Raw genomic sequence first — 12,604 nt, 5'->3', positions numbered from 1 at the left:
GTGAAAGGAAGGCACATGAGGAAAACAACCACAAAACACGGAACAGAGTCTGACACCCGTCTAAGATGAATATGAAATTGTAACATTTTTAAAAGTCTATCTATCTATCTATCTATCTATCTATCTATCTATCCACCGTGGCAACCACTTCAAAATGCTCAAGGAAACACCTAAATCACTTTAGTACGGTGCTTAACAATGGCTCAGAACACCTTGACAACAGTCTAGCAACTACAACCTGGTAAAGGACTGAATGAACATCAAACTTTTTTAAAAATTGTTTGTTAACAACAACTGAGTTTTTTATTTTGACAAAGTTTCCATTTCTAGCTTTAGTTATTTTTCTGCTGTCGCAACTTATCATCATGGTCTATTTGTCATGCCCTAGCAGCCCTACAGTTAACATTTAGAGGAAACCTCTGTCCTTTTGCCATTACTCATTCGACAAACCCTAACGAACACTGACGGGCAGACGTATTATGAAAATTTAACAGGAAGGAAATGTTTCCTCCCGTCAGATTCTCTAATAATACAAAGCGACTGCTTGCCTCACCATTATATCTTTTCCTTTTAGCAAACCCACCAGTGTGCTCCACCCTCATGTCAAAAAGCCAGGAGCAAACCCATGAGGGTGTTTGGGAAGCCTTTAAAATTGTATGAAGAGCTAAGCTCAGCAATCTCACATGATCCAAAACAAACTTACGAAAGACAAGCACGGAAACATCTCTGCCTTGTCTAGTGTAAAGAATGCAAAGACTGGAAGGACTATGGCTGTTCTTCCCAGCATGCTTCACATATAAACATGAAAAGCCCAGATCTAGCTTCTCCAATGCTTATCTGACAGGCAGGAAAGGGGCAAAACATTTTTTTGTGTACTAGCTGCTTTGCATTACATGCTCAAATATGATCAAAGATTTTCTTTTCTAGCTACTTTCCTGGCAGAAACGCCTGGAAATTTTGAAATGTGTTGTTTTCTCTCATTAGAGGCACTTATTATTGACTATTATGTGGTGAGGGTAAGTTATACATATACCATACGTAACTTTCTATCCTTTATTATTTTTTCATTAGTCGGCTGCATGAACAAAATCCAAAGAATCCTGGAAAGCCAATCCTGCTCTAAATTCAGTCACATCCGTGTGCTTCTGTACAACAGATACTATTTTCTTATTAATCCTCAAGTCATACCTGAATGTATTCCCAACAGCCTATCTCCAGTTTAACCTTTTAGTTTAATAGATAATTAACAACCCATAGTCTCCCTTGCGTTTGTAACATGCACACACACACACACAAACACAATCATCTATTATTTATCCACATCAACAAACTCGCTGGTCTATGGAAAGGCTCTTTAATTCAGCAGTGGTGATAATTATGGGAGAGAATAAGCCATGAGCGAGTTCATCTTGTGAGTCATTTTCAGGGTTAAGAGCTGTTTGCCGTGACATATGGAGATGCTGTGTGGCAGTGATGTAAAGCATCGGTGTGAGAGTTTAATATGCCAGGCACGTTGAGTTACTCTCCTCTCCGTGAACTTAGGCGATACTTCAAATCCATGCTCTTGTCATGTCTAAAGAATGTGTCATCAATGTGAGATGGGATCAAAGTTTCTGTTTTGTGTGTCTGAAGCTCTGTTCCACAACCTAGCGAGCTTCTAACGGAGCATCCTAAACAGCATTGGAACTCAAACATGACTGATTTGGAGCGCTCTAAGGCAAATCCATGAGCCATACTAATAGCTTGTCTCGCATGAAGCGCATGGGAGATTTGACTCAATACTGACCCACTGGAGACATTAGCATGATACTCTAATAAGCATTTAAAAAACATAGCACACACACATTTTTGTAAAATATTATAATTTCATTATAACTTTTATTGATACTTTTTCATATTGATTGTGGATCTGGAGCACATGATGCCTTATATACAGTAAGCACTAAGTTTTTATTGGATATTGTTCTTACTGCACATTGGTTGGAAGTAGTGTTAATTTCGTTAACGAAGACTATGACGAAAAATGTTCGTTGAGAGCTTTTTTCCCATGACTAACACGAGACGAAGACGAGATGACAATAAGGTCAATAAACGATAACTAAGACTATATCAACATGCAATTTCGTTGACGAAATAATACGAGACTAAAATGTATTTAAAAAGATAAAAATGTTACCAAAAACCTCTTTTTATTTTCGTCAAAAAAGGAGACAAAATGTTATTGCAGACTGCTCTACTATGCGAGCTTTCATGAGTGCGGTTGCCAGATATAAAGAGTTCTAATCCCCGAATCAGAGTTATGTTAAATAACTGTTAAATTCATACAGTTTCTGCCCGGTGTGTTTTGCTTATTTTAAGCAATCTGGCAACCATGCGCACGCGCTCGCTAATTGCGGAAGCGACGCCGCAGATGATCTGAAAAACAAACAAGCTGGAGTTTCTAGACGATCTAAATCAGGGGTGCCCAAACTCGGTCCTGGAGGAGGACACCGGCCCTCCAGGACCGAGTTTGGGCACCCCTGATCTAAATGAAAGCGTCATTCAGCCGGTCAGTGTTCCGTCATGAGATCTCACTATATTGTTTGTAATAATAAATACACTTACTCAATCGCTGTTGTTTTAATAGAGAAATAGACTATTGCAATTATGGAATTACTAGGAATTTCACTGTTATAATATTTTTCGTTTGTTTTAGTTGTTTTCATAATGTAGACAGAGAGATTGCATAAGTCTTTGGTGTCGATTTATAAATAAAAAGCCTATAATAAATCAGTACACTAGATGGGGTAAAATACACCATGTATGTTTCCACATTCTATTGATGTGTGCTTACTGAAGAAAGTGCAATACCTGAAATGCAAAAGTAAATTTCTCAAATGACAATTCATTACGATTATAATTTTAAGATTTTTTTTTATTATTACTTTAACCATTATACAGAATGACGAAAATGTGACTAATATTTAATTGACTAAAAAACCTGACTAAAATGCTCATACATTTCACTGAATAAACAAAAACAGTACAAGTTTGTCTAAATATGATAACTAAAACTAAAAACTAACAAGGACATTTTAGCCCAGGACTAAGACTAAAATGAAAATAGCTGACAAAATGAACACTAGTTGGAAGTGTGAAGTGTGACTTTGTGCCTGGCATTTGTGTTTAAGAGAACTTTTAAATTATGCAGTACTGTAATTAAAAACTGAAAAAAGACAAATCAGAACCTAGACATTTTTGGATAATTTAAGTAAAATTTGATAAAAAAAATTACATATGCAATCTAAGCACAGAGGGCTTCTACTTATAAAATCTTGTCCTCATAGTATGGCGCATGGAAACACTTAAGATAGGACAGGTCAGTAATTTTTGAGCATTAACAAAGAGTAAATAAATGAATAAATACATACATACATACATTGCCATTATATAAATGTAAATAAAGTACCAATGTATGTTTTCCCAAGCAGGCAAGATAGCATGAGGCATTTAAAAGGACCCATTTTGAAATCACATGGACCAATCATTAATCAACTTTAGATATAAATGTGACAATAATCACATCCATCAATGCATCCAAAGCATTTTTATAATGACCAAACAGTAGGTACATTCAGCCAATAATCATTCCAATAATGGCACATTATTCTTGCTAAAGAGTACTGGCAGTTTCAGTAATGGGCTCTGATTTGATGTAAACCGCATAAGCAGCTTGTATGAGTCTGGGCCTCAGTGGAGGTGACTTCTGCTGGTCTCAAACACTCAGTCACCACAAAGCGAGACAGCATAAGCCACCAGACACCCTGCAATTCTATTAGATTTATTATCTTCTCACAAAGTAATCTGACCATCTCCCTTTGTCCGTATTTATCTCTTTCCTTCTTTTTCTCACAGTTTTTAACTGTCTTAATCTCTTTACATTTTGAAGAATCTGTGCTTCACTTGTAACCAATAAGTCTATTCCATCATCTTCTTGTCCTGAATGATGCCAAGGTGACAAAATAAGCAAGATAAATCCAGGATAAGGACTTTTCCTTCAAGGACTCTTTACTGTCCTTAAAATCACGTACACTACTGTAGCTGCACTGTACAATAAGAAATTTATGATTATTCTGAGAAAAGCATGACAATCCACTTTTTTTGGAGATCTGTGTGTGGGCCAGTGAATACACACCTGTATTTGCCTAAGTCCCAAATCTGTTTGTCTTATGTAATGCACCATTAAGCGGTGTAATCTTATTTGAGAGGCTAGGTCAGTCACTTATAATCAAGGGCTTGAAAGGTTGGACCCTGATGGGTCCTGTGCAATTTCATTACAACCCTGGAGATGAAAAACTGGGGACAAGGTTAAATTGATCCCCAGAGACATTAGTCCAAATAAACCCTGGCTTACAAACTCAATGCATCTCTTATAGACCAACAAACTAAACATAATACAGTAAATATTTTTTTTTTTTGGACACCTCCTAATAGTGTTGCTCACACCAATTTATTTTCTCCTCCTGAGCTCCCTTGAAGCAATGAGCATGGACAGTTCATTTGAGACAAACCTTGTCTGCTGCCTCCCTTTTGTTTGCACTCAAAACAGCACCTGGAACGAGTGTATAAACTGGGGTCACACTCCTCAGCCCTCAGAGATGAACAGATATAATTTATCATCGTGTAGCGTTAAGTCTTAAGGTTTCTGTACACTGTACACTGTATCTGCAGCATAAAATGGTACTAAAATATGCCACGGCACTGACTCATAGTATCCAATCCAGCTCTGGTGCTCCTTTTTTGGTTAAGTGAAATGCAACATCAGAGAAGCCTTAAATTGTTTAGATTTCATAATTTATAATCTTTGTGTTTACTTACTTTTTTCTGTTAATAATTTTTATTATTCTATATGAATTATTTCATTTTTAAAACATTAATGTAATAACTTTATTTCCGCATTTATATTATCTAGGGATGTAACGATTCACTCAACTCACGATTCGATTCGATTCGCAATTTTGATTTCACGATTCGATTCGATTCACGATTATTATAATTTTTTTTTAACAAAATTAGATTTAAGACAAATTATAAATTAAATGTGTCCTTTTATTATTGCTTGGACAAAATGCTGCACATTTCTTTGTGAAATTGAAATATAATACTATAATAATATACGAATATAGCACTTGCATATTACTGCTCTTTTGTTGGTTTTGATTGCTTCTATTGTCCTCATTTGTAAATCGCATTGGATAAAAGCGTCTGCTAAATTACAAAATTTAAATATAATGTAAATGTAAATAACAAAACTAAATTGAAATTTTAAAACAAGCCCCAAATCAAATAAATAAGTAACACAAATAAAATAAATATCTTCATATAAACAAAATAAGGCTTTGTCGGTGCTCTTTCCTTTTAAAATTAGAGGCAACCACTGCATTTTAATCATGATCCAAACAAAGATGCTGCATACATGCAACATGAGCAGTTTTTAAACTAAATTAGATTGTATAGTTTCGAAATTTGAAGCAAAAACAGAATGGTTTGACTTCAGTTTTGTGAAACTATAAATAAAAATATCTGCATGAAGCAGCAAAGCTGAATGAGATGCAGATTCACTTTCTGCCAGCAGGTGGCGCTTAAACCGTTTCCTGGTTTCCTCGATTTTCAACCGGCTCGCAGTTAATCGTTACATCCCTAATATTATCTGTATAAACGGATTTATACTGGAACAGTTTGTGTAAATGCATTAAAGGAATAGTTCACCCAAAAATTAAAATTTGCATAAAATTGACTCACCCGCAGGTCATCCAAGTTGTAGATGAGTTTGAATGGGTGCTGGCAGGATGAGAGGCCATACAGCTAATAAAAACATCACAATAATCCACAAGTAATGCAAGTAATCCAGAAGCTGCGTGTTTTTAATAAACAAATCAATCAAGATTAACTTGATTAATCTTCCTCTGTCGGTAATGTTGCTTTCTCCAGTGAAAAAGTGATCTTGTCTGAATCAGGAGAGAAATATGCACAGATCAAGCCCTGTTTACAAGTGAAAACAGTCCAAAACAGTTCTAAACAAATATATCTGTTGAGTTTGATGTGAGAGGACAACAGGGGATGGACTTTATCACTGGAGAAGAGTTATTATGGATTATGGACCCGTATTTTGGACAGAAGTGACAGTTTAACGTTAAAATGCCTCAATGATTGATTTGTGTCTTACAAACACACAACTTTTCGCTTCACAATATGTTAATTGATGGATTGTAGTCATGTGGATTACTTGTGGATTATTGTGATGTTTTTATGGCACCCATTCACTCCAGAGGATCCATTGGTGAGCAAGTGATGCTAAATTTCTCCAAATCTGTTCTGGTGAAGAAACAAACTCATCTACAGTACATTTTGGATGGCCTGAGGATAAGTAAATGTTCTGCAAATGTTCATTTTTGGGTGAACTATTCCTTTAATTCATGCCAAAAAGTATGATAGTTGTCTACAACACCATTAGTCTAAAAAGTTGAACTCAAACCTACACTGCAGCATTAGGACTTGTTTAAGATGATGAAACCCAAAGACACAAGATGCACGCCATTAGTCTAATGACCATCATGACTAATGATAATAAAGTCTAGATCCAGTTAACTAACCAGAACATAAATGTTGCAACAACTATCATTTGCATCGTTGATGACAATTGACCTTGAAATATTACTAAGCTTCCCCAAATCATTAAGAATCTGCATTAAAAACACTTCATTATACTGTTCAGACTTAGTGTTGTTCACACCAATTTCTTTTTTTCCCTCAGCTCCCTTGAGGTGCTGAGCAATCTATTGGGACAATCCCTCTCTACTTCCCAACCTGTTTCCACACGTACAGTAACAGCGCCTGGAACGACTGTATAAATCTTTGATCACAATCTCCAGTCCTCAGAGAGCAGCGGGTATCAATAATTATCCTGTAGCCAGCAGTGCCTGCTTAGCAAGTCTTACATGCATTAATGCATGTAAAAAAAAAATTAAAAAAAATTACATGACCATTATAATTTGGCATTTTGAATAAATGACAATACGATAATAAGACAGACTGATGATTAGTTTGACCAATATTTTTCCTGATATTCACTCTTATTAGAGTCTTATTTACTAACTTATTAGATCTCTATCAGTAAATGATGCCATTTGATTGATCACTATGAAGAAGCAGCCTAAAGCAATATTTACAAGTACAGCAACTTATTTAATACACAGTTTGGATAATTACTTTTGACTCTTTTATATAACAGCCATTCATTTTCAAGTGAGAAGTGTATTGTTTCAGATTCAGACAGCCCTAAACAAATATCAAAATAAATCTGCCACCATCTAGATTGCAAACAACTTTGAATAAATCATCATAGTAATATAACATTATTCGGAATGAATATTATTTTGTAGTTGTATTAAGATTATTAATTATTGTAGAAAAAAAGCAAAAATATAATAATTAAAAATCTGTTCTGCATATTGGTTATTGGACACTTTAAACATCAAAAATAATCTGTATTGGTATAGTCATCAAAAACCAATATGGTGTGATCTCTAAGTTGAACTCAAACCAACACTGCAGCATTAAGCATCCATGCAGTAACCGGCATCATTTAAGATGATGAAACCCCAATACACAATTACAACAAAATATTTAAGTTCTTAGAAGAGCTTTTAAGAAAACAGAACATCAATGTTGTAGTAACTCTTATCCTCTGAATCATTGGTCTCAATATTTGCTGTCAAATCTCATGAAGCTTCCCCAATTCATTAAAATCTGCATAAACGCTTCATTTACTTTACAGACCAGGTTTCATGGCTAGATGTGTGATTTGTCCATTCTTGTTGACCAAACGCACGCACTGACACCTGCAGATGTAGGTACGAAGGCGCTTGAGCGCTTTGACTTTTGCGACGCATCAAATGATGCTCGACAAAAGACGGGTTAGAACTTCAATGCGAATGTAACGAATCCCCGAATGGCGTCGCTTACCTGATGCGCCTTACTATGTGGATATTTAATCGCCCCTCGTTATCAAACAAGGGGTCTCTGAGGAGGGTGTTCCGTGGTCTTCTTATGTGGCTGAGGATTCTGGAATACTATTTATCATTGGCGTCCTCACGAGATCCTCATAGTCCCCATGTCGAGCCAGTGGAACGCGTGCGGCAAATACAAGCCTCTTGTCTTTCCTCTATTTTCCTTTCTCACTATCTCACACATGCATTAACATGCACAGCACACACGCCCCAGTGGGCTCTCCACGCGTAAACGCCATGAGGAGCATTCCTGACTCCAATGCGCATTTCGTAGCTCCTATGCGCGCGGCTTCAGTGTATTCGACCCAGCGCAGTTCTTACGCCACATAAATATTAAGGTTTAGCTAGCAGAAAGCCCGTTTATCTCACATTGCCAACGGACGCTAGATACAGGTGGTTTTGCGAATCTTCGACGTCTTTTTCCAAGAGTGCGGAGCGAGGAATATTTCAAAGGAACAAGTGTGTCTCGCGCTCGTATGGCGGCATCTTGTCTTCATATTGGGCTTCGCGGCAGCTGCAAAGATTCCAGCGTTCGCGCGCTGCGGTTGTCATGGTGTCAGACTGAGGGATGCTGCTGTGGCGCTTGATTCGAGGCATCACACAACCCTTAGAATTGTTACAAGTTTTCTTTTATTGGTTAACCCTTACGGGCGTTTCCTTCTTGTGATTTAACTCTTAAATGTTGGAGTTAGAGATGATTTTGCTACAACATTCCATCTCTTCTAACAATGGAAATTATTCTGTTACAGGCCCGTCTATGACAATTCTGTCGTCATTTATTCAGCAGTCATTCCAAATCCATTTGGACTTTTTTTCATTATGTAGAACACAAAAGATGTTTTGAAGAATGTTTATCCTGCTTTTTTCCGTTCCACAAAACCAAATAGTGACCAGGGGCTGTCAAGGTGCAAAATAAGCATCAAAAAGTAGTCCTTGTGTGTTCACATCTAAAGCCATACACTACAAATATGTTAGTAATTAAACTATCCATAGTCTTCTATCCATAATATTGCTTTCTCCAGTGAAAAAGTCGTCTCGTCTGAATCAGGAGAGAAATATGAACAGATCAAGCACCGTTTACTAATGAAAACAGTTCTAAACAAATATGTCAGTGGATTTGGATGTGAGAGGACAGCAGGGGACAGACTTTTTCCACTGGAGGAAGTGTTATTATGGATTATGGACTAGTATTTTAGCCGGAAACAACACGTGAAAAGATAATTTACTCAATTAAAGAAACAGTTAATCCAACAAAGTTGCTGAAAAGCCGAAAGCAACGGATACAAGTTAAAATGTCTTAATTATAGATTTCTTTCCTACAAACAAGCAGCTTTTTGCTTCACAAGACATTAATTGATGGACTTGAGTCTGTGGATTACTTGATTATTGTGATGTTTTTATCAGCTGTTTGGTCTCTCATTCTGATGGCACCCATTCACTGCAGAGCATCCTCTGGTGAGCAAGTGATGTATTGCTACATTTCTTCAAATCTGTTCCACTGAAAAACAAACTCATCTACATTTTGGATGTGAACTATTCCTTTAATATAAACAGTGTTCAGTATAACATTTGTTTATTTCTACTTTATTTCTAGTTTTCCTACTTTCATTTATTTTTTTTAGTTCTGTAATTGTGAAATTTACTACCAATTTCTGAGTGAAAATTGTTTCTACACCCGTTTTTTCCTCCAAACATTTAGCTGTTTTGATATTTAGCTGTGGTGATTTCAAGTTTTCAGATTGGATTTGGTCCAGGCAAAGTGTGACCCACACATGCTAAATAATTAGCAATAGCAATTAGCATTACTGAAAAACAAATGTGTTACCTAAATGCAAAATATTAAGCTCCAACTACTTTCTGCATCAACTCTTTTTATGAAAACTATGCTCTGTAGTACATGCAAGGATTTTTTTCTGTCTATTTTTAGTTGTATTTCTGCAAGATTCATTTTGCAGTTTGCTGCAGTATTACTTAATTTGGAGAAAGGGATATGTTTTACTAGTGGTTAAGTTGAAAAATGACTTTGCAATACACTCAATAAGATGATGACTACTTTAAAGACCTGGTGAATGTTTATCACTGCAGTGAAAGCACCTCCGTGCATAAGCACATGAATGTCCACATGTAGCAGTTGTTTCTGCCTAGTTTCCTCTTCATCTATTCAAGTAATAATAAATTATGAATTCACTTCCCTTCCATAAAGGAATAGGCCATTCTTCCTCATTACATTTACTGCAAGGCATTGTCCGATCTGAAGAAATTCTACTGAGGTTTCATTATTCACTGATTTTGCTTTGTTGGAAACATGACATACAGACTATGTCAGATCTACTGGAACTCTACACATATTATTCACTGTGTTCTGTGAATATTTTTTGAAAATTAATTAATTTTATTCATTAGCCCATTCAGTGATTAGGAAGCATGAAGTTACAGTGTCCCGCAGAGGACACTGAAGGCACACTTAAAATGCCTGAATCTCATTGCAGTAAAATATTTGATTTCATATTTAGCTAAAGAAAGATTGCATAAGCTTTAATGCAATATACACATTCCAGAAAAGCTCTAGGATCTTTTGTTTGCAAATGCCAGTTTGTTTTATTCTATGAAACTGGCATATTTGGTATATTGTATATGTGTGATTTTAAAATATTCTTTCTGAAATAACACATATGATCAACACAAATAATATTCAAACATGATTATGTAAAACATAAACAGTAATAACATTTGAAGGAATCTGGAGTAATTTAGCATTACATCACTTGCTCACCAATTGATCGTCAGCAGTGAATGGGTGCCGTCAGAATGAGAGTTCAAAGAGTTGATAAAAAAAAGATGACTTCAGTCATTAATTAACATATTGTGAAGATCTTGTGAAAAAAAATAATCCTATTATTAAGACATTTTTAACTTCAAACTGTTGCTTCCAGTATATTGCTTAAAGGCACAATATGTAAGATTTTGTAATTAAAATATCCAAAAACCACTAGAACAGTGTTATATATTTTGCTGACTTGTGTACTTGCATCGATTTCCGGTTTTGTTTTGTAGAAAACATGGAAACACCAAAGACGCTTTAATATGTTATGCGTTTTAATAGACCGGTGACGACCGCACAGAGTAGCTTTATAACAGAACGTTCGAATGTATCTAGTATGATAAAACAGCGCTGCTTTTTTCCCCCACATACGCACGACCGGAAGGAGCGGAAGCGGTCGACTGTGGCATAATAAAAGCTCCACTGCTTTCGAGCCGTGTGTCGCGCTCGTTCAGCGGCCTCATTTCACTTCGACGATTTCAGCCTCACCCTGCTTCATTCTACTACGTTAATAAATCATTAGCTCATCCATGAACATGATTTCTGCCCGAGTCCCATCGGATTGCATCGGCTGTGGGGATGAAGACAACAACTCCCATGATTCCACACTCAGTCATCAAACTACGCCTTTGTCTATTTGTTTATTTTGAATACGTGCCCTCTAGCGGCAAAAATTACATATTGTGCGTTTAATCTAGTAAAAAATCTTGTCTGAATTGGGGGAGAAAAATGCACAGATCAAACAAATTCACCTACATCTTAGAACCATTCCTTTAAAATATGGTTCACACTGCCAGGAAACTTTGCATTCATTACATTAAACATCCTGATAATATATTATAGCAATTTATCCACAGTTGCTTGCTACAATCGTTCCTGGAAATGAAAAAAAATGATGAAGAGTTTAAAATGATTCCACTATAAAAACAGACACCTACACTACCTCTCTCATTTGATTATGAATGGACAAGCCCTCCATGCTCATTTGACAAAGTAATGTATCTGAACTGCACTTGATGGCTCTATTTAATAATACATTAAACATGGGTGTAATTTGGATGCATGCAAAGTATGGGGCTATAACTGGTGGAATGAGATTGATTTATCACACTGACATAATATTACAAATTAATGAGAGGTTGAGCGAATGTTTATAGATTCCTCAGAATGACAACCTAATGCATGGCAGTAGATTTACACTATGTCAACAGTTTTAGGGACCATATTAATAGTTTTAGTCAAACTGCTGCTTAACAATGTGATTTTAAGCTTGTTAGAGTCAAACAGCAGATGCTAACTTCATTAAGAAACCTCCCTTTAATATATGGGTAATTTATAATATTTGGTGCCATATGGATATCATAAAATGTAGGTATTCAAAATAACTTTTTGTGTAGCCTAATCATGATAGTGAGATGTAAAATATTTGGTCAAGCCCAGGCAAATAATTTTAAGAATTTTTGAAACAATACCTACGAAATGGAAGACTATGGAGTCAAAATAATGCCACATATATATGCAAAATAATAAAGTTTTGCAAAAGAAAATAAAGTTTTGCAAAAGAAAATAAAGTGTTGCAAACGAAAATAAAGTTTTGCAAACGAAAAAAAAAGTTTTGCAAAAGAAAATAAAGTTTTGCAAAAGAAAATAAAGTGTTGCAAACGAAAATAAAGTTTTGCAAACGAAAAAAAAAGTTTTGCAAAAGAAAATAAAGTTTTGCAAAAGAAAATAAAGT

The 12,604-nt window shown here is 35.8% G+C and overlaps 1 protein-coding gene across 1 annotated transcript in view; it reads right to left on the bottom strand.

The window, feature by feature from the left end:
- Nucleotides 1-8,162, bottom strand: part of LOC107665932 (short transient receptor potential channel 5-like) — a 79,803-nt gene extending 71,641 nt beyond the window's left edge. The window contains exon 1 of the mRNA XM_016456993.1: nt 8,005-8,162. The gene's annotated coding sequence lies outside the window, so the exon portion shown is untranslated. The remainder of the gene's footprint in view (nt 1-8,004) is intronic.
- Between the last annotated feature and the right edge of the window lie 4,442 nt (nt 8,163-12,604).

Source organism: Sinocyclocheilus anshuiensis, unplaced genomic scaffold, assembly GCF_001515605.1.
Source record: "Sinocyclocheilus anshuiensis isolate Anshui unplaced genomic scaffold, SAMN03320099.WGS_v1.1 scaffold775, whole genome shotgun sequence".
In the NCBI taxonomy this organism is placed as follows: domain Eukaryota; kingdom Metazoa; phylum Chordata; class Actinopteri; order Cypriniformes; family Cyprinidae; genus Sinocyclocheilus; species Sinocyclocheilus anshuiensis.
The sequence above is the reverse complement of the archived record's forward strand: the minus strand, read 5'-3'. Positions and strand labels throughout refer to the sequence as shown.